Source organism: Protopterus annectens, chromosome 13.part0 (assembly GCF_019279795.1).
Source record: "Protopterus annectens isolate FY-2018-M chromosome 13.part0, PAN1.0, whole genome shotgun sequence".
Classification (NCBI taxonomy): Eukaryota; Metazoa; Chordata; order Ceratodontiformes; family Protopteridae; genus Protopterus; species Protopterus annectens.
The window spans coordinates 935,083,785-935,105,880 of record NC_056747.1 but is presented as its reverse complement, the minus strand read 5'-3'; the positions used below and the strand labels follow the sequence as shown (position 1 = coordinate 935,105,880).

The window sequence follows — 22,096 nt, the reverse complement described above, 5'->3', positions numbered from 1 at the left end:
AACCCTCAATGAAGGCATGCCCATTCACACATGTCTTTCAGACGCCACTCGACTGTGGGGAGGACATGCAAACTCCACAGAGAAGGCGCTCCAGCCGAGAATAGAGTGGGAGAACCTCTTGCTGTGAGGTGACAACGCTACCACTGCACCACCGCGGCATTGTTTTCTAGTGTCTACTGACATGTTATAATTCTTGGCAGAAATGGAACTTGTTAGTGTTTCCATTCAGCTCATGCATTCCTAATTAAAGACATTAAGCTTGCTGTAATCCAAGGTATGTGGTAAAGTCTAACTATTCTTTTAGTTACTGGGAAGAGAGTTTATCCTGGACTGAGGACAGTGTTATAAAAGGTTGATAGGGCTGATGTGGGGTCAATACAATTGTAAAGTTAAGACCAGTCATTTACCTGTAATTTTGTTATCAGCAAGCTTTCAAAGTTTTTAGGACCCAAATGAGTGTGAATAATTTTACTGGAGAAAATTTTACAGCTTTTAAGGACAAAAACAGAGAAAAAGACCATGATCAATATGATCATTAAGTAAGACGATTAAATGTACAATTTTAATTTTTATGTCACTAATAACCACTTCAATAACAGAAGAGTTATTAGTAGCATGCACTACAAGGGCTTCATTGGTTTCCTAAGACTAGGTTAACAGTATTTTAGCCTTTAGTGAGAACAAAGGCTTCCATGTTTGCTAGTTTGGGTTCCAGTGAAGGACTGAAATACCTGTTTTTGATTTGCCAGCTTCTGTGGGGGCATTGGCTACATTTTGACTGACCAGCTTTTATGGTAGCAGAGCCTTACAGACTTTAAATACCAGAAAGTTTGTTCAGTATGCTGCACTGCTGTGCTTCCCTAATAGCAGGAAGCAGTTTTAATCCCATGAAGTTGACGACTCAACAGCCTAGTCTACAACAGATATGGCATGGCAATCTCTTCACCCTTGCAGTATACAATATAAATTTCAATGCCTTTTGTCTTAAGACAGTTGCAGTACTATGATCAGTTTTAGTACTGCCTTAATGCATACAAGTGAAATCATTGTCCTGCTTTAAGTTAGTAACTTACTGACTGGCCAGCTTCTGGGCGCATTGTTGAAATTATCATTGTTCTGCTGATTATAGTGTTACTAAGTTTAAATAATACTACACTGTTTCACTATGTTTATGTTGTACTGCTCACTACCGACAACATCGAAGATAATGCTGCATTTTTGTCCATTACTGACACTGGGTAAATAGAAACCAATTTAAATTATGGTACTTTTCCATTAAACCCCTACCACTTCGCGCTGCTGTGAAGTGAAGCCCTACCTCGCGCTGTTACATTTCCAAAGACTCCTACACTGTTGAATAATTGAATAGAAATTGAATGTTGGTGAATGTAAGCATTTTGGTAATGTCTAGTCTGTCATATATGTCAGCCACTTAGTGTATTAAAGCCCTACCACTTTGCTCTGCAGTGATACATCTTCTACACATTACTTAGTATTTATTTTGCTGGTATAAACGCTTACAAGTTTGCGCTGCCGGTATTTCATTTTGTATGTCACTAATACATCTGTAACACTGTCATATAAGTTTCTGTTGTCCTGTTAGGTGTACAGTATGGTGTTGTCATACCACAAAGAGCTGAATCCAACATTAAACTCTTACCACTTGCGGACCAGCTACGTACGTTTTCACGTACAGATTATTTCCCAGCTTTCTCCTTAGAAGGGGCTCTGACCTCCGATCTCATCTTACTAGTTTGCAGACAGCAGGCCCCATTGATTGGGTAAAGTACACATACAAAAATAGTAACACTGAACCTGCTGGCCAATGAGCGTGGTAGACATGGGCTACAGCTACGCCATCAATAAAATGCCGCCTATTACATCACCTCGCATAAAGTAGTTAATTCAAGTCTGTGCAGCGTGATGAACTGGTAAGAGTTTAACGGAAAAGTACCTAAATTATTATTATCTTGGTTATTAGCTGCTCTTTTTATCACTGGTGTTGTTTCACTTTCTGCTTATTACTGGAGTAGTGTTACTGCTCCACAGGTACTGCACTAGACAGTACTAGATTATCATTTTGATATATTTTTTAATACTTGGCTGACTGCTCTGATACTGTATTGAAACTATTTGCTTTAGTTACTGCACTTGGAACTATTCACTTAGACTAAATGTGAATTTTGCTCTATGGTTACTGTACTCAAAAACACTGACTTAGACTATCTGTTGTTTACTGCTGCTACTAGCTAGAAGACCAAATCAGCCTACTGGGAAAAGCTATCTGGTTTAATTTGGTCACTTGTTACTGATCATCTTTTTGCTTCAACATATTTCAGTCATTTTTGCATTTGTGAATACTAAAGTAAATTATACTCTTGTATCCTTTAGCCAAATCTGATACCACCCTTTTCTAGTCCAACTTATTATCCAACTTTGTCCAGTACTAAGAGGAAGTTATTAAGCTATATAATTTTAAAATGCCCTTTGGTCTGCACTGTTCTTTATGGAATCACACTCAGCTTTTGCCCATTCTGCTGCCTGCCTGATAGCATTATGTATTTTGAGGCAGTTTAATAACTGCCTCATGTTTACCAAAAAGTCTTTATTGCTTTTTCACAATTATTCAGTATGTGAGAGGTGTATTTACTGCACCTGGAGGCAACTTTCTCACTGGAGCAGGCCTTAGTTAAACTGGTGTCCTAGGCAAAAAAAGCTCCTTACCCACAACACTCCACCCCACACTGCCTATCCCACCCTGACCTACTCACACTATTTCTCCCTTAAAATAAAAAAGTAAGACTGAATTTCTTTTCCATATGCATAATTTTTGTTCAGGCCATCACTGAACCAAAAGGCTGGATAGGAGACGGACACTACATGAACGTTCTTGAAGCAGTGGATAGCTCAAAGGGTAAGGCAGAGAAGTGCTAAACACCTGAAATCTAGATGAACAGGAATCCAATGATGAGCATAATTTAAAAATACAGTTACTAAAACAATCAAATGAGGAAGAAGCGCTACAGTTTGTGAAGTGAATGCATTTTGAATTTAGACACCATCACAAACTGTTTAGGAAAGAATAATACAGTTCACTGCTGAAGTAGTCTTAGCTATGTGGGTAGATTAAGACAGATAACTATATTTGGAAGATGGAAAAAGAAGGGACCAAGAGCTCCTAGAGTAGGAATCAAGCTAATAGTGCTTCGTAAAAGTATGTTCAGAGGATCAAGTAGCAGCTTAAAAAATACTTTTGGAATTCAACCCTTTCCAAAAAGCCATAGATGAAGCCAATGACCTGGTAGAGTAGGCCTTCACCCTGCCTGGAATACATTTGCTATGGTCAGTATAAACTTAGACAACCATGTGGGAATAGTGTGTTTTGACACAGGTTGTCCCTTCTTCAGATCTTCACAAAAAATGAACAAGTGATCCAAATATCTGAAGGTTTAGTTCTATCAAAACTAAGTTGTATGTGGACATCAAAGGTACAGAATACCCCTTCTCCATTATTTTTAGGTTCAGGAAAGCAAAAAGGAGATGGAGAGTTTGGCTTAAAGTAAACTTGGATACCACTTTAGGCATAAAAGAAGTATTAGTTCTCAAAGAAATCCTGTCCCTGTGGAAAATGAGATAATGCTGACTCACCTGAACAGCTTGCAGCTCAGATACCCTTCTTACAGAATTCAGAGCAATCAGTAAAACTGTCTTCCATGTTAAGAACCACAAGTCAGACATATTAGCTGGTTCAAATGGAGCAATGTTAGCTTCTCTAAAACAAAATTAAGAGAGGCCTCTTATGCAAAACCCCTTTCAATATAATTTTGACATGAGTCTGCATTGAAAGAGAGATAGGCAGAAATGCTGAAATGGCCAATAAATGAATCCTGAAAGAGAAATAAGGGAGGCCATAAATCAGTAACACACAAATATTGCAAAACCAGACAACAACTAGCTCTGAATGGGTGCTGGGTATGCTGTTGGCACCACCTAGAAAACCTTTTCCATTTATATAGGATTTTCTAGTAGCAGAATTTCTTGCCTCTGTTAATACTTGCTGTATGTCCTCAGTAAACAGGTGTCTAAAAGGAATTAAGACCCTATCATCCAGGCAGTCAAGTGAAGATGACTGATGTCTGGGTGTATCAAACAGTCCTTTTCTTCTGTCAGTACATCCAGTCTTGTGATGAAGCTTGTGATAACTGCCCCTGGCCATTTTTAAAAGAAAGCAGAACCACAGTCCAGAAGTACCTTGGATTTAGAGGAAAGGGTGGAAAGGAATACATTTCTGTTGAAAGAAAAGAAAAGACATCTGTCTTCCATGCCTTCTTGCATGGAATACTGGAATAAAGTTTTGCAAACTGATTGTTCAAACGGGAAGCAAAGAGGTCTACTAGAGAAATTCTCCATAGATGAATCAAATCTTGGAAGACCCCTGATCTAGTTTCCATTTCTGAGGGTCTGCTCTGGTCCTGCTCAGCTTGTCTGACACACAATTTTGCTATGACAAAATGCAGGATGCCTGTAGAGTGAGACTGTGCTGTGAAGCTATATCCCAAGCTAAAATGGATATTCTACAAAGGGGATGCAATCTGGTCCCCCCCTTGCTTGCAATCTGGTCCCCCCTTGCTTGTTGATATACCACATGACTGTGGCATTGTCAGTAACCACTTGAAGAGATCTTGGGGGCTAAAGATGGTTCAGACAGTCAAGTGCCTTAATCATGGCAAGCATCTCACTGATATTTATGTTTGTGTCTGTCCTTGGTGTCTCACACCCTCTGCTCTTTTATCCCTTCTGAAACTGCTCTCCAGGCAAAGTTTGAAACATTTGTGGTAACGACTGCTTTGGAGCATGGAGGGGGAATGGGAGATCTGGATTTAGGGATATCTGTTGTCTCCACCAAAAGATTTCTCTTCTGAAAAACTCCAGCACTGGAATTTGAAAAGATAAGGGATGTTGATGATGGGACCACAGAGATTTCAGATAAAAATGTATTTTGCTGATGTGGAGTCTTGCCAGGGGTATCATGAGAACCATGGATACCATCTGACAGAAAATCCTGAGGTATTCCCTCACAGTGACCAAAGTCTTAGTGAAATAAAGATCTACTTTTCCTATGGAAGAAAAGCTCTTTGAACTAAGGTACTGAGGTGTCTAGTTGACATCCCAAGAACACAATCCTATGTGAGGGAGTCAAGAAAGACTTTTGAATGTTCTTTTTGAATTCCAGTTTGTGCAAGAAATCTCTCATCCAAGAGATTCCCGACACCTTGAAAAAGACTCAGCTAAGATAAGCAAGTCATCTAAATACAGAAAAATGTGGACACACTGTAGCCTGCAGTAACCTTTAATCGGTGCTAGACACATTCTGAACACTCTAGGTGTAATGAACACTCTTGATACAGTGGACAGTCCAAAGGATAAGACAGAAAACTGTGAAAAATGTCATCTAGACACATAAAACCTTAAGAAACATCTGTAATCTGGATGAATAGGGATGTGATGATTAGCATATTTAAAGCCTAGTGTTACCAGGATACTTGAAAGAAGAAAAAGAGGTAACAGGTTTTAAAATGGCAACATTTTGAATTTGAGCACTACCACAAACAGCTTTAGGGAAGAAGGATTCAAAACCAGTCTCCAACCATTTTCTTTCTTTGGCATTAATAACATCCTTGAATAAAACTCCTTCCCCCTGGGAAAGAGGATCTGGTTCTATCACTCCTTGGGGCAAGTGGCAAGTGATTAAGAATAGGTGGAAACAAAACAGTCTGATCATCAGGAAAAGGAATAACCCCCTGGAAAGGAGGACGTTCTTCACTCTGCCACCTGTAACCTTGCTGAAGGATTTTCAGAACCCATTTATCTGAAATGTTCTGTTGCCAAACACAAAAAAATGGAGATTCAGACTTTATGAAGAAAAAAAGGGCCAAAGTAGAATGGGATCATGAGGTATCTTGAACAGTCATTCAAATTTGTTGAACTGACCTTGGTTTTGGAAGGTCTGAGTCTTTTTGGAATCCCCTTATATTCTTATAAGTCTGCCTACCTGAATTCTGATGAGACTAAATTTTTGAAATTGGATCAGGAGAAAGAAAATCGCTTGGACAATTTGGAAAAGGAGGGCTGAAAAAATCTTAGACATTCTCTCAATCACCTTGCCCCAGTCATCACACATTTTGATCACTTCTGCAGCTGAGGGGCCAAAACAATAAATCTCTATCCAAGGGAGAATTTAAAATGTCATTTTTTCCATAATCTGGGAGGTTCTGAGAATGCAGCCGAACAAGTACTCCTTAAAACAGTACCAGTGGTCACAGCCCTGAAAGAAGCATCATACACACACTGAAAACAATGAGTAGTTTTCTGTGCAATAGAAAAAACTAAGTTAGTTAAAGCAGATTTTTCTTCACAACAAGAAACTATCGATAAAACATTCCTCATACTTTCACAATTTGTCACAAACTATCATATCAGCCTGACAATTCAAAATTCTAAAAAATCAATTTTCCAGAAGTATACACTTTTCCCTCACTCCTATCAATAATGTTCCCATCCTTTTTAGTTAATTCCAATCCTACTCCAAGTGCTTAGCAGCAGTGGAGTCAACTGAGGCTATAGTTGCCGGGTCAGGTTTAGGAATAGTGTGAAAAAAAATAAATGTCTGAGACACTTTATACATCTTATCGGACATTTTAGGGACAGCTGGCTGACTATCAAGAAAATTGTAGGCAGTAAGATACATATCCTCTAAAGCAGACAGGGTAGGAGAGATGGGTGTAGATTCTGGAAAATTCTTCTCTAACAACTCAAAGTATTTTCTGAGGGACTGAGAAACCTCACTGTTCTTCCACTGAGAAAACTGAGACATTCTAGCAACAGTCTCAGAAAAACAGACCCCCACAGGGAGAATCAGAAACTGAGCTCTCCTCTGAGTTTGAATCAGAAGTCTGAGGAAAAACCCTGAATCTGTCCCTGCTTCTTACTGTACTGGTTCAGAATCTTTAATCTCTTCAGGAAAGATGTATCCCTCTTTCTTTTACCAGAAACTACTTTACAAGAAGGATCAACAGCCTGAATTAAACCCTGAGCCAGTCCCAGTAAACTTCTAACCAAACAAATTTGAACAGGAGTAGACACATGCTTGGTTTTCTGTTTCTTTTTGAAAGGAAAAATGAGAACAACCATATTACCAATGGCAGCAGCTGCTTCCCCAGGGATGGGCATAGCATACTGACAAAAACAGTGAAATCTTCCCTGTTCCCTCTCCCAGGACTGACAAGGTTAGGTACTACACCAGAGGGATCCAGGATAAAAGATGTTTGGTCTCAGGTACAACAAATGACCACAGCAGGGTCACCCACCTGCAGCTGAGACAAATTGCTAGCCTACAGTGGTGGCAAAGGCTGTTTACTTAACTTTTTATTTTTGTGGCTGGAAGATGGACCAACCATGAGACTGGTAGTCTGTTCCATGGTCAATTCAAAAATGGTGCCTCTTTCCAGAGGAAGATAATCAACAAATGAATGTAAAAGTACCAGTCCACAAAAGTTACTTTTCTGATAGAAAAAAACACACTAAAAAACTCTTTAAAATACCATGCCAGACCCACACACGTACAAAAAAAATAAATAAACAATTTCTCCACAGAAAAAAAATTCATTTACCTTACACTATTTCTAAATTTACAGGAAAAAATGACTGCTCTGTTTAAAAGTACTTATGGTCTTGAGACAGTCCATTAAAACAAAACACTCCTAACTTTTAAATAAACTTTCCTGAAGAGGAAACTAATAAAACATCAATAAAATTAATAAAATGGAACTTTAACTGCTCTGCAAAGGAAAGCACAAGCTAACCACTGATCCTCGAAAGTCTCAGAGGAGCGTACTCTTCGGCAGTAGTGAAGCTCTGAAGGGCTTCACTCCCAAACTTGTCCTTTAGTCAGCTCATCTGGAGATGCTTGACAGTTTGGGTGCAATGATGGTGATCTGAAGATTTGGAAGCTGAATGGCTGTTATATCCTTGGCAAGGGTCTATATTACTTCATCAAAGATACACATCATCAAAAGTCATTTCATCAGAAAAGCTGTTCATCGAACCCCCCACTCTCCCCACTAATTATATATACCAACTCCAGGACCACACTACAGTGGGGAAAGGGCAAATTTCCTGATCCCCACCATAATGCAATCTTAATCAGAAAAGTTCGACAAATGGCATGTTCGATAAAATGCCATCTGAAACGCTGTGCAATGATGTGAATTTTCTATTAACTAATAGGGATCTCCTTGGCAATATATAACCCATATATATAAAGCTACTGCAGCAGTGATCAATATGATGAGCACAGGTCAAGAACTGTTCTCCAAACATTTTCTTTGTATGGCACTAAAAACATTCATGAACAGAATCTTTTACCTGACTGGAAAGGAGGAATTGTTTCTATTACTTCCTGAAACAGCATGTATTGCAAGACAGGAGGAAAAAGAAGTTATGCACTCACCACAAAGCCCCATCTGCATTGTTGATTTTCATTCTTCCTCAACTAATAGGTTCAGATCAGATTCCTCAGGTCTGATTCGGCTGTTGCAAAATCTTGTGACAACTTTGAACTCTCGAGCTTCTCCCTTGGCCATAATGTACCAACCCCATTTACCTCAGATCTTGTTTGCTGATTATAAAAGAAAGAAAAAATATATGTATATGTATGGGTCCCATACAGAATGCCGACAGCTCACAAAGCCAACACCCATATGGCCGACGTTCAGAATATCGACAATGGGGGAACGCTATCTCCCAATAGTGCGGAATGGAAAAATTTCCATTCTTGCACTGTAGTGCGATCTCAGAGTTGGTATATTAAAGGTATGGGGGGCGTTGCACAAAAAAGGAAATTTTATTTTCCTTTTTTGTGAAGTTTTGGTGCTGTCAATATTGTGAGTGTCGACCATATAGCGTCAGCCATATGATGACAGTCTTTTGGGCTGTCAGTGTTCTGTAGGTGATATATGTATATAGATATATATATATATATATATATATATATATATATATATATATATATATATATATATATGGATTCACTTCAGACTCTCGAAATTCCGAAACATCAAATTTCATATGACCAAGACCATATGATCAATGTTTCATAATACTGAAATTCTGAAACAAATCAAAAACAAAAAACAATTTAGATGTTTCTGCAGGGGCCCTGCACCGGCACATTTCCCGCTTCTTAAATATACCAACTCTGAGATTGCACTACAGCGAGGAAAAGGGAAATTTCACATTCCGCGCTGTATGCAGATCTCCGTTCACAATGTTGGGATTCTGAAAGTTCAATCATATGGTCTCGGCCGTATGAAATTCAGTCTTTCAGGATTTCGGCATTGTGAAGCGTTCCCATATATGTATATACACCATATCTGGAGTTCAATTATGAGGCAAAAGAATAAGTGTCTAACCACTTGCTCTTCCAAAAATTGCATAAGGATGGGGGTTGAGGAAGATGGAAAATTACAGTGAGTACAGAACTTCTTTATCTGATGTTGTCAATTTTCATTCAAACCTCAACTAGTGGGACAGAGTCCCCAGCTATCTTAGCTCCAGGGTTGACTCAAGGAAGGCTATTTTGAGCACCACTGAGCCAAACAATGCTCTACCTCAGGAGACCAAATCCAATTTGTAATGACTAATGAAGGTAAGGGGAGAAGCCCAAGTTGCTGCTGCACATATGTCATCCATGGACACCCTAGCTTGAAAAAGTAAGGAAGCTGCCATGATTTGGTGGAGTAAGTTTGTAATAGACTTGGTAGGGTACACTTACCATAAATGTAGATGTTCGAGTGTCTTCACTGTTGCAGTCATGACTGTAGGGTTCTCCCCTGCCGGCAGGCAGTCCTCGGTCGGCCAGAATCCCAAAGTCTGGGTCCGGCCTCGGCTGTTCAGCCATGCTCCCTGACGTCAGTGCGCAAGGAGTACAAAGCTGACAGCCGACGCCATGTTCTCCAGTTTTTCTTGCCCCAGATGTCAGGAGTCCCAAAATGAATAAGGTCCCATACCCTTTGCAAATACACCTCAGAAGAATGGTGAAAAAAGGAACCACACAAAAGTAAAAACAAGAGGGGACAGGAGGGAGGAAAACCCAGACTGCAACAGTGAAGACACTTGAACATCTACATTTATGGTAAGTGTACACAACTGTACTATGTTCATCGTGTTTCACTGTTGCAGTCATGACTGTAGGGTAGAATCCCAAAGCAGAATGAAAGGGAGGTGGTCATAAAGAAGAAGGGGTGGCTAAAAGGCCCTGCAAGACTGCAGAAGCAAAGCCTGCCCTAGACTTAGAGTAGAGAGGTAGATTGTAGTGCTTTGAAAAAGTATGCACTGAACTCCAAGTTGCAGCTTCCAAAATGTCTTTGGTAGGAACTCCCCTGAGGAAGGCAGCAGAAGTGGCAGCAGCTCTGGTGGAATGAGTCCTTATACTCCCTGGGATTTGCTTTCCATGGTGTGAATAGCAAAATCTGATTCCATGAGCAATCCATTTAGAAATGGTCTGTTTTGAAATGGCTGTACCTTGGGAACTTGAAGCATAAGAAACAAACAATTGCTCTGATTTCCTGATGTCCTTGGTTCTGTCCAGGTAAAAACATAGTTGTCTGTGTACATCCAAGGAATGTAAGATCCTTTCCACTTTATTTTGAGGAGTGGGGAAAAAGTTGGCAAGTGAATAGTTTGATTTAAAGCCACTTTGGAAACCACCTTAGGCATGAAAGTAGGATTAGTCCTTAAAGACACCCTGTCTTGATGAAAAATAATATAAGGTTCCACAGCCATAAGAGCTTGCAACTCTGAAACTCTCCTGGCAGAGGTCAGAGCTAACAGGATGGCTGTTTTCCAAGATAAAAACTTGATGTCAGAAGTGGCAGCAGGCTCAAAAGGAGGTAAGGTGAGCTTTTCCAAAACATAGTTGAGATCCCAAGCAGGAATGGGAGGAGATCTAGGGGCCTTAAGTTCTTAGCTCCTCTGAGAAACTGTCTCATGAGCTGGTGGGAAAAGATTGGAGGGTCTGTATTATAATGAGCAGAAATAGCAGAGGCATGTATCTTAATGGAAGAGAAAGAGAGACCCTTATGTAAGAGGTCTGTCAGGTAAAGTAAAATCAAAGGAATGTTAGGAAGAAGAGGATCAGAATCCTGAGCCTGCATCCAGGAACAAAATCTTTTCCATTTTCCTGCATAAGATTTTCTAGTGCTAGGACGTCTGGCCTCTAAAATGACATCCATAACCTGCTTGGGTAGGAGAGAATGAATCAAAGACCCTGGATTAACCAGGCCGCCAGGCTGAGAGTTCTGACATGGGAGTGTAGAACCTGACCCTGGTGTTGGGACAGAAGGTTCGGAGTCTGTGGTAAAACCCAAGGGGGCTCCAGACAAAGGTTTTTCAGAGTTGGGTACCAAAACTGTCGAGGCCAATTTGGGGCCAGCAAGATTATCATCTTGGGCTTGTCCTGTTTGATCTTTAGTAATACCCGTGGAAGAAGAGGAAGAGGCGGAAAGGCATATCCCGAGAGGTTTCTCCAACTGAATGATAGTGCATCCACTTTCCAAGCTTGTTCGTGGAAAGTCCTGGTGCAAAAAATCTGTAGTTGATGATTGAGGTGGGATGCAAAGAGGTCTATGTGAGGACATCCCCAGACTGCTTTTATCTTGAATATTTCGGTGTCCAGCATCCACTTGTGTGGGTCCGAAAGGTTTCTGCTCAGACTGTCTGCCAGGAAATTTTGCTTTCCTGGTAGAAACTGAGCTTGAAGGTCCAGATTGCAAGCTAGAGCTGAGTTCCACAGATCCATGGCTAGTCTGCAAAGGGGGTAAGAGTGAGATCCCCCTTGCTTGTTTATGTACCACATCACTGTGGTGCTGTCTGTCCGTATCAGTAGTTGTCCTTGTTGTAGAAGATTCCTGAAGGCCAACAGAGCTTTCTGAACGGCTAACATTTCCTTTAAATTGATATGCAGATGCTTTTGATCCTTTGTCCAAAGGCCCTGCAGACAGTTGCCCTGAAAATGGGCTCCCCATGCATAATCTGAGGCATCCGTGGTTAGTATTCGAGTGGCAGGAGGCAGACAGAAGGGTTTTCCATTGTTTAGAGTACATGCCTTGGACCACCAAAGGAATTCCTTTTGAAGACAAGGCAGGATGGAGATCAGTATGTATAAAATGTGGCAATGCTGAGACCATACACTTTTCAGGTACCACTGTATTTTCCTCATATGTAGTCTTGCATATGGTACGAGAAGGATGCAGGAGGCCATGTAACCCAAAGCCTGCAGGAATCTCCTTGCAGATAGCCGAGTTAAAGTTGCCAAGGTTTTGAAAGTTGAAGCCAGCTGTAACTGTTTTTCATATGTCAGAAATGCCATCTGGGTTGTTGTGTTTAGAGAAGCGCCCAGAAAAATTATCTGTTGTGAGGGTGTCAAATTTGACTTTTTTATGTTTACAGTGAATCCCAGGAACTTGAGAAGATTCTGAACAAACTGTAGATGCTGGAGTAAGACATCCTTGCTGTCTGCCTGAATAAGACAGTCGTCCAGATAAGGGTAAATTTGAATTCCCTTGAGTCTGCAATAAGCTACTACTGGAGCCAGGCATTTGGTGAAGACCCTGGGCGCAGTAGACAATCCAAAGGGCAGCGCAGAGAATTGAAAGTGCCTCGATCCGGCCTTGAACCTGAGGTACTTTCTGCGGTCCTGCCTGATGGGAATGTGTAAATATGCCTCCTTTAAATCCAAAGTTACCATCCATGCATTTTTGGTCAGCACTGGAAGTAGCTGCTGTACAGTAAGCATCTTGAATTTTGGTATCTCTAGAAAAGTGTTCAAGACTGACAGATCCAGAATGGGTCTCCATGAATTTTGCTTCCTGGGGACTAGAAAGAGCCTTGAATAAAAACCTTGTCCCATCTCTGAAAGTGGAACTAGTCATATGGCTTTCATAGCCAAGAGAGCTTCCACCTGGTTTAAGGCCTCTGTCCATTGGTGTTTTGGAAGATCTGGCCATCCGCTTGGCCTTGGTAGGGTATGAAAATGGAATTTGTAACCTCTTGAAACCACATCCAGAACCCACTTGTCTTGGGTTATATGAGTCCAACTGTGGTGAAAAAGAGAAAGTTTTCCTCCGAGAGGGGCTTCCAGGCAAGAAGTTCCTGCAGCCCAACAGAGGGAGTCATTGAGTCTGTTTCCTATGAGCTTGTGACCTGTCCTCTCCTCCCCTAGGGGTGGAAGCAGTCCGCTGTCTTGGTCTATAAGAGGCTTGTGTTTGAGGCCTTCCTCGGGAGCGTCTGTATCTACCCCTCTGAGGCCTGTCTGAATTGGGAAAGGAACAATTTTTAGCAGGCCAATTCCTACTAAATCTGGGTGGCTGTACTTGTAAGAAATCTTTAACTGTTTGCATGGATTTTGCCTTGTCCTCCATCTTTTTAATCACCTCTTCAGCTTTAGATCCCAACAAAACATTATGCTGAACAGGAGCATCCAATAATTTAGCTTTTACTTGATCTGGCAAATTTTGTTCCTTTAACCATACATGCCTTCTAATTACTGAGCCAGAGGCAGCAGCCCTACAAGAAGCCTCCAAGGCATCAAATCCACAGTGTAAACCATGCTTCCCAACTTGTTCAGTGGCATGCATTAAGTCATGTAATTCCTTATCATCTGCACAGGTGGAAATGGAAGTTAGCTTTTGTTTTAAAACAGACAGGAGAAATTGCTGGTATTTCAGCATATGAAACTGACAGTTTAAAGCCCTAATAGATAAAGTAGCAGAAGTGTACACTTTTTTGGCCTATCTGTCTAAAGATCTGGAATCCTTCTCAGTGGGAATGGGTTTTTTAGCAGAAGCGGCCTCAACTCCCTTAGGATCCTAAGAAATGGTTTCAGGGTCAGCAGTAGGGTTCTTGTATAAAAACTGGTGGGAATCAGGAACCCTGTAATATCTATCAGGCTTAACAGGAGCTGGAGGAAAAGAGTCGGGGGTTAAGCTAGCCTCCGAAAAAGCATCATCCACAATATCCAAAATAGGAGGAATAGACAGGGGTCTATGTTGGGGAAGAAGAAGAAAATCCCTTAGTCTTTTCTTAGATTCCGAATACTCCTGTCCTTCCCAGTGGAAATGTTCCCTCATTTTATGCAAAGTTTCCCCAAAAGAGAAGTCCTCAGGGGGAGAAGCTGAAGGAATGGATTCCTCAGCATCAGAATCCTCATAAGGAGGGAAAGAATATTCTTGGTCAGAAGAAGAAACTGAAGAAACAGAAGCCCGATCAGAGGAGTCATAATAAACTTCCTGCCTTGGCCTTTTATCTGAAGGGGGATGTGAACCCCTAATCATAGTAAGTAAGTCCTCCGCCATCTTAAGTAACTGTTTCTGTGACTTGGGAGCCGGATCAGAAGAGGCCTGTGTTGCAGTCTTTGATTTGGAAGGAGTCTTTGCCTTTGTCTTTGGCTTTGCCTTTATTAAAAGTTGAGTAGGCCTGAAAACCCCTTCAGAAGCCGGTACCTGCACAGCGGCTCCGGACCCATCCGAAGGAGCATTGTCCGAAGGTCCTGCAACAGAAATATTCAAAGGCCTAGTTGGCTCCTCGTGGGAGTCCGTTTCGGCCATCAGTTCCGAAATGGCCGACGACAGGGGCTGCAAAAGCGCCTCACTGATGACGGCCGAACCTGAAGCTGGCTTTGCTTGAACGATATCATCTGATTTGGACCTCGGAGGCCTGTCTTTGTCCTTGCGTTGTTTGTGAACTCCGGTAGCCAGAACCGTATCCGACGACATTTTGTAATTAAAACGCCTACCGAAATAATGAAATGCAAAATCGTACCTTTGTTTAATTGTACGTTGATTGAATCTAGCACAAAACCGACAACTAGCTACGTCGTGGTCAGGGCCTAAGCAAGGAATGCAGTAAGAATGAAAATCCTTATGAGGTATTTGCTTCCCACATGAAATACAATTATTAACTTTTTCTGACATCGGACTGGAGCAAGAAAAAAGTTTCCCCAACGGGGTACTTAGCTTTGAGTAGGAGAAGAAAGTCTTCGGACTGAAGTTTGTTCAGAAAAAATTGTCAGGAGTCAGCCGACCGGCACTTGCGAACTGCTACCACCGCACAGCAAGAAAGACTGGAGAACATGGTGTCGGCTGTCAGCTTTGTAATCCTGGCGCACTGACGTCAGGGAGCATGGCTGAACAGCCGACGCCGGACCCAGACTTTGGGATTCTGGCCGACCGAGGACTGCCTGCCGGCAGGGGAGAAAGTACAGTTTTGTACCTACCATAAATGTAGATGTTCGAGTGCTAATACAGCTGCAGTAATCACAGATGGGTTTTCAGCTGTCAGGCGGTCCCTCGGTCGGCCGAATTCCAAAGTCTTGGTCCGGCGTCGGTTGTCGTCGCTTACTGACGTCAGTAAGGCCAGAGTATATAAGACACAGCCGACGCCATGTTCTTCAGTCTTTCTTGCCCCAGATGTCAGGTGCCCCCAAAAGGAAGGCAATACATAAATAATGCTTATGTACATATACAAGCAATGCAATATAAACCAAACTCAGTGGAAGCAAGCAAATAAAACATAGCAGGATAACCCAGTCAGGTAGTATGAAGAGGTTGTTAGGCCCCATGCCTTTATCAAGTGGGGAAGGAGGGAGGGAAACCTGTACTGCAGCTGTATTAGCACTCGAACATCTACATTTATGGTAGGTACAAAACTGTACTATGTTCATCGTGCATACAGCTGCAGTAATCACAGATGGGTAGAGTCCCAAAGCTATGCATAGGGTGGTAGGTACTAGAAGGAACTGGGTTGAGCCAGAATGCCCTGCAAAACAGCAGTGGCAAAGCCTGCTCTTGTTCTGGAATATAAAGGCAGGTGGTAGTGTTTTGTGAAGGTATGTACAGAACTCCAAGTGGCTGCTTCCAAAATATCTTTGGTAGGAACTCCTCTGAGGAAGGCTGTAGAGGTAGCTGTGGCCCTGGTGGAGTGTGATCTGATACCTGTAGGAACAGATTTCCCATGATAGGAATAACAAAACCGTATTCAGTGGCCTCCACTTGGAAATAGTCTATTTTGTAACTGGTTTCCCTTGAGCCCCTACAGCATAGGACACAAAAAGTTGTTCTGATTTCCTGAAGGACTTTGTTCTGTCCAAATAATAACATAGCTGCCTATGGATGTCTAAAGAGTGTAGCAGCCTTTCCCCTTTGTTTTGAGGATTGGGATAAAAGGTAGGGAGGTGTATGGCTTGATTTAAGGCTACCCTGGATACCACTTTTGGCATAAAAGATGGGTTGGTACGAAGGGAAACCCTGTCCTGATGGAAAATGAGGAAGGGCTGCACCGCCATGAGGGCCTGTAGTTCAGAAACCCTACGAGCTGAAGTGATGGCCAGAAGGAAGGCTGTTTTCCAGGACAAATATTGCAAATCTGTTGAGGCAGCTGGTTCAAAAGGAGGCAATGTTAATTTTTCTAGTATGTAATTAAGGTCCCAGGCTGGTATTGGTTGCTTCCTTGGAGGTCTTATATTCTTAGCCCCTCTGAGGAACTGTCGTAAGAGTGGGTGAGAAAATAAAGGGGGATCCGTGTTGAATTCTGCAGAAATGGCTGAGGCATGTATTTTTATGGAGGAGAAGGAAAGTCCACTGTTCAGCAGCTCAGCTCGATACTGTAATACCTGAGGCAAGTTCAGTTTTCTAGGGTCCTGACCCCTTTTCTCATTCCAAGAACAAAACCGCTTCCATTTTGCGGAGTAAGCTTTTCTAGTAGATGGCCTTCTGGCCTCCAAAATGACATCCTGCACCTCCTTGGAGAGTAGGGTCTGTTGTGGTGTTAAGGAATTTTCCATGCAGCGAGATTGAGTGTTTTCAGCTGACTGTGAAGAGTTTTGTAGCTGTGCTGAGTCAGCAGAAGAGGCATTAGAGGCAGGGACCATGGAGGAGTATGTGTTAGGCTCCTCAGGAGTGGGTACCAGTGCTGCCTTGGCCAATCTGGAGCAATCAGTTATCATCTTCGGTTTGTCTGTTCTTGCTTTCAAAAGCACCTTGGGCAGAAGAGGCAGAGGTGGGAATGCGTAAACTGTCCATGCTGTCCAACTGAATGAAAGGGCGTCCACTCTCCAGGCCTTTGAATGAAAGGTCCTTGAACAAAACTTTTCCAATTGATAATTCCTGTGGGAGGCAAAAAGATCTATGTCTGGCCTCCCCCACGCTTGGATTATTTCTGTAAACACCTGAGGATGTAGCTTCCATTCGTGTGGATGTCATATTTCTGCTTAAATTGTCTGCCAGTGTGTTTTCCAATCCTGGCAAGTACTGTGCTTGAAGTTCGATTTGTCTTTCCAGAGCCAAGTTCCAAAGAGTCATGGCTAGTCTGCACAAGGGGTATGAATGTGTTCCTCCTTGTTTGTTTATGTACCACATTACTGTGGTGTTGTCTGTTCTTATCAGTAATTGTCCTGGATGCAGGAAGTCCTTGAAAGCTGTAATTGCATTTATTACTGCTAGCATTTCTTTTTGATTGATGTGAAGGTGCTTTTCCTTTTGGGACCATCTGCCCTGAATGCACCTGTCCTTCATGTGCGCCCCCCAGGCGTAATCTGAGGCGTCTGTGGTTATGACTTGTTTTGCTTGAGGCTTGCAGAATGGAAGGCCTGTGTTTACTTGACATGCTTGGGCCCACCATAGAAATTCCTTTTGCAAACATGGAATTATTGGTATAATTGTTTCCAAACTGTGACTGTGTTGAGACCATAGATTTTTTAGGTACCATTGAAGTTTCTTCATATGCAACTTTGCACATGGGATTAGAAGAATGCAAGATGCCATGAATCCCAGAGCCTGCAGGATTTTCCTTGCAGTAAGCCTGGTACTTTTTGCTAGTATTTTGAAGTACTGAGATAGTTGCCCTGTTTTTCTGGCGTAAGATATGCCATCTGGGAGTTTGTGTCCAAGTTGGCACCCAGGAAGGTTATTTTCTGAGATGGTGTTAGTCTTGATTTCTCTTTGTTGATTGTATATCCCAGAGAAAGCAGTAACCGTGTCACATATGCCAGATGTTCCAGAAGTATGTGTTTGCTGTCCGCTTGGATCAGGCAGTCGTCCAGATAAGTGTAAATTTGTATCCCTTGAAGTCTGCAGTAGGCAATCACTGATGCCAGGCACTTTGTGAATACTCTGGGCGCAGTAGATAAGCCAAAGGGCAATGCAGAGAATTGATAGTGGATTGAACCTGCAAGAAATCTGAGGTATCTTCTGCAGCTTTGTCTGATTGGGACATGCAGGTATGCCTCCTTGAGGTCCAATGTTACCAGCCAAAACTCCTTGCCCAGCATGGGAAGAAGTTGCTGTAATGTGAGCATCTTGAATTTTGGTACGAGTAGAAATGTGTCTAGGATGGATAAGTCCAAAATGGGTCTCTAGTCGGTTCCTTTCCTTGGTACCAGAAAAAGTCTTGAACAAAAACCTTGACCTTATTGGTGCGTAGGTACCTTTTGAATAGCTCTCATGTTTATGAGCTTTGAAATTTGCAGTTGTGCCTCTGCCCTTTGATTTTGTGGCAGGTTTGGCATGCCTCTCATTTTTGGAAGAGTGTGAAATTGAAATTTGTAGCCTCTGTTTATAATGTCCAGTATCCATTTGTCTGTTGTGACAATATGCCAATTGCTTGCAAATAATGCTAGTTTCCCTCCCAAAGGTGCTGCCAGCTGAGACCTGCTTGGCATGGAAATGAGGGAGTCATTGGGTTTGCTTCCTGTATTGTTGTGCACTGTCTTCACCACCTCTTGGTGCTGGAGTTTGCCATTGTCTGCCTCTATATGATCCTTGAGATTGCCCTCTGCCCCTTGTGCATCTGTATCTACCTCTTTGGGGCTTGTCAGTGGCTGGAAAGGACCAGTTTTTTGAAGGCCAATTTCTGCTAAAACGTGGTGGTTGGACCTGTAAGAAAGCTTTGACAGTTTGCATAGATTTGGCTTTTTCTTCCATTTTCCGTAGTATCTCCTCAGCATTAGTACCAAATAGTACATCCTTTTGTAAAGGAGCATCTAGAAGTTTAGCTTTTACATGATCAGGTAAATTTTGTTACGTAAGCCAGGCATGTCTGCGAATGACTGATCCTGTAGCAGCCGCTCTACTGGAGGCCTCTAGGGCATCATAACCACATTGTAAAGTGTGTTTACCCACTTGCTCTGCACTATGCATCATATCCTGTAACTCTTTTAAATCTGGTTGTTCAGATTGAGACATTTTGTGCCTTAATTGTGATAACAGGTACTGTTGATATTTAATCATATGAAACTGACAGTTTAAGGCCCTCATGGCTAGGGTGGCTGAGGTATATACCTTTTTACCCCACCTTTCTAAAGATCTGGATTCCCTTTCTGCAGGAAGTGGATTCTTGGCAGTGGAGGCCTTCAATCCCTTGGGGCCTTGTGAAATGGTTTCAGGGTCAGCATTATGGCTCTTGAAGAGAAATTGGTGAGAGCTGGGTACTCTGTAATACCTATCAGGTTTGACTGGTGCAGGAGGCAGAGAATCAGGGTTAAGACAAGCCTCCGAATAGACATCATCCAGTATATCTAAAACAGGGGGTATAGCCAGAGGTCTGTGTTGAGGTAACCAAAGAAATTCCCTAAGTCTTTTCTTGGAATCTGAAAAGTCTTGGCCTTCCCAATGGAAGTGTTCCCTCAAGGTGTGCAAGGTTTCCCCAAAGGAAAAATCCTCAGGAGGGGATACTGAGGGAATGGACTGTTCTGCATCCGAATCCTCAAAAGGAGAATACGAGTGTTCCTCTGCAGCAGAATGTTCTGATAAAATGGATCCCTGATCAGAAGAGGGAGAATCTTCCTCCGCTCTGGGCCTGTTGTCAGGAGGGGGATGAGAACACCTCTGATAAGAGTAATTAAATCCTCAGCCATTTTTAGCATCTGTTTTTTAGGCATGGGTCCTGAAGATGGGCCCTGTGCAACAGGCCTCGTGGGATGCCTGGCTGTTTTGGATTTAGTAAAGGCCTTAATTGAGAAAGAAGATGGGGGCCTAAATACACCATGGGTGGAGGTGGACCTGTCCACATTAGTAGGCTCTACATTAGCAGGGGCTTCGGTAGTAGTCTGGGAAAGGGCCGAGGACCCAGCGGTCTCGGGTACAGAAGACACCGCCAAAGGAGTGTCGTCGGTAGTCAGGGACTGCAAAGGCGTCTCGCTGAGAACCGGACCACGTGTAGCCCGTTTTGGCGTGGTGTCGGCGGGGACCGCGGGCCTCGCGTGTCGGTCCTTTTCCTTGCGGTTTTTGGACAAAACAGTAGTCGGAGTGTCCGACAACATTTTACAATCAAAAGCTTTACCAAAATAGTGTTGGGTGAACTCTGCCCGACGCTTAATAGTGCGTTTATTGAAGGTAACGCAAAAGCGACAGCCCGAGACGTCGTGGTCTAGGCCCAAACAAGGTATGCAGAGGGAATGGAAATCCTTATGCGGTAATTGCTTCCCACAAGAAATACAATTATTAACTTTTTCTGACATCGGTCTGAGGCAAGAAAAGTTTCCCCAATGGGGTACTTAGCTTTAATGAAGACTTCGGTTTCCAATTTTTTCGTAATTCAGGAGCTGGCCGACTGGCACTTGTGAACTGCTTCTGCTTCAGGCACCACACGGCAAAAAAGACTGAAGAACATGGCGTCGGCTGTGTCTTATATACTCTGGCCTTACTGACGTCAGAAGAGTAAGCGACGACAACCGACGCCGGACCAAGACTTTGGAATTCGGCCGACCGAGGGACCGCCTGCCGGCTGAAAACCCATCTGTGATTACTGCAGCTGTATGCACGATGAACATCCCTACAGTCATGACTGCAACAGTGAAACACGATGAACATCTGATTTGCTGTAAATAAATAAGATGCAGTCAGTAAGCCACCTGGCTAAAGTTACTTTGGTTACTGGATTACCCAATGTTACATCTGCATAAGAAATAAATAATTGATCAGTAGTTCTGATTTCTTTTGTTCTATGTAAATAAAAATGAACTGCCCATGAATACCTAGGAAATGAAGCGGAGTATTCTCCTTTGTTTGTATATTCAGGGAAAATACCAGTAAATTAATAGACTGGTTGATGTTAGATGCAGACCCCACCCTAGGAAGGAAGGATGCATTGGTTTGCAGTGTATCTCTATCCTTATGAAAGATCAGATATGGCAGCTTTGAGGATACGGCCTGAATTTCAGAAATTCATCTGGCTGAAGTAATGGCCACCAAGAATAAGGTTTCCAAGACAGATATTTAAAAGCACACTTATCTGCAGGTTCAAAAGGGGGATGTAATAGTGGTTGCAGTACCAGAGTCAGATCCCACAGAGGGGTAGGATCTTTAAAGGGAGGTTTCAATAACAATGTGCCTCTTAGAAAAGTCTTGGAAAGTTTATGAGAAGCAAGTGATGAACCATCAAATCTGATATGAAAATTAGAAACTGCTGCTAGCTGAACCTTAAGTGTAGATGCACTAGTTCCTTCACCAAAAAGAAAGGTTAAGAATTCCAAAACATTGTGTACTGGGGCAGAAAAAGGGTCAATATGATTCTGAATAGCCCAGTAGACAATTTTTTTCCACTTGCTAGCACATAGTTTCTTTGTATATGGTTTAAGGGAGGAAAACAATATGTTTCGGACAGGACAAGAGAGCACATGTTTTCTGGCTATCAACGGAATTGGAGAAGCCAAGCTGTCAGCTTGAGATTTGTTATATCTGGATGGATCATGCCTGCCGGATGAGATAGGAGGTCTGGAATTGGTTCCAGAATCCAAGGTTGGCAAAGCAAGTGAGACCAAAGGAAGGGGAACCAAATCTATCGAGGCCAGTAAGGTGCAATGAGGATGACTTTGCTCTTCAACATAGCAGCTTTCTGTACGAATTTGGGAATCAATGGAATTGGCAGGAAAACATAAAGTAGACCAGGGGAGCCAATTATGAAGTACAGCATCCCCTGGTGATTCCCCCAAGAGGGGATTAGGGTAAAGTAGCTGCTGTATTTGTCGTTTAAGGGACAGGCAAAA

At 42.4% G+C, this 22,096-nt stretch overlaps 1 protein-coding gene across 2 annotated transcripts in view; it reads right to left on the bottom strand.

Annotated features, from left to right (window-relative positions):
• RSPH3 (radial spoke head 3) overlaps positions 1–22,096 on the bottom strand; it is a 394,995-nt gene that overhangs the window by 276,597 nt on the left and 96,302 nt on the right. The gene's annotated exons all lie outside the window — the stretch shown is intronic.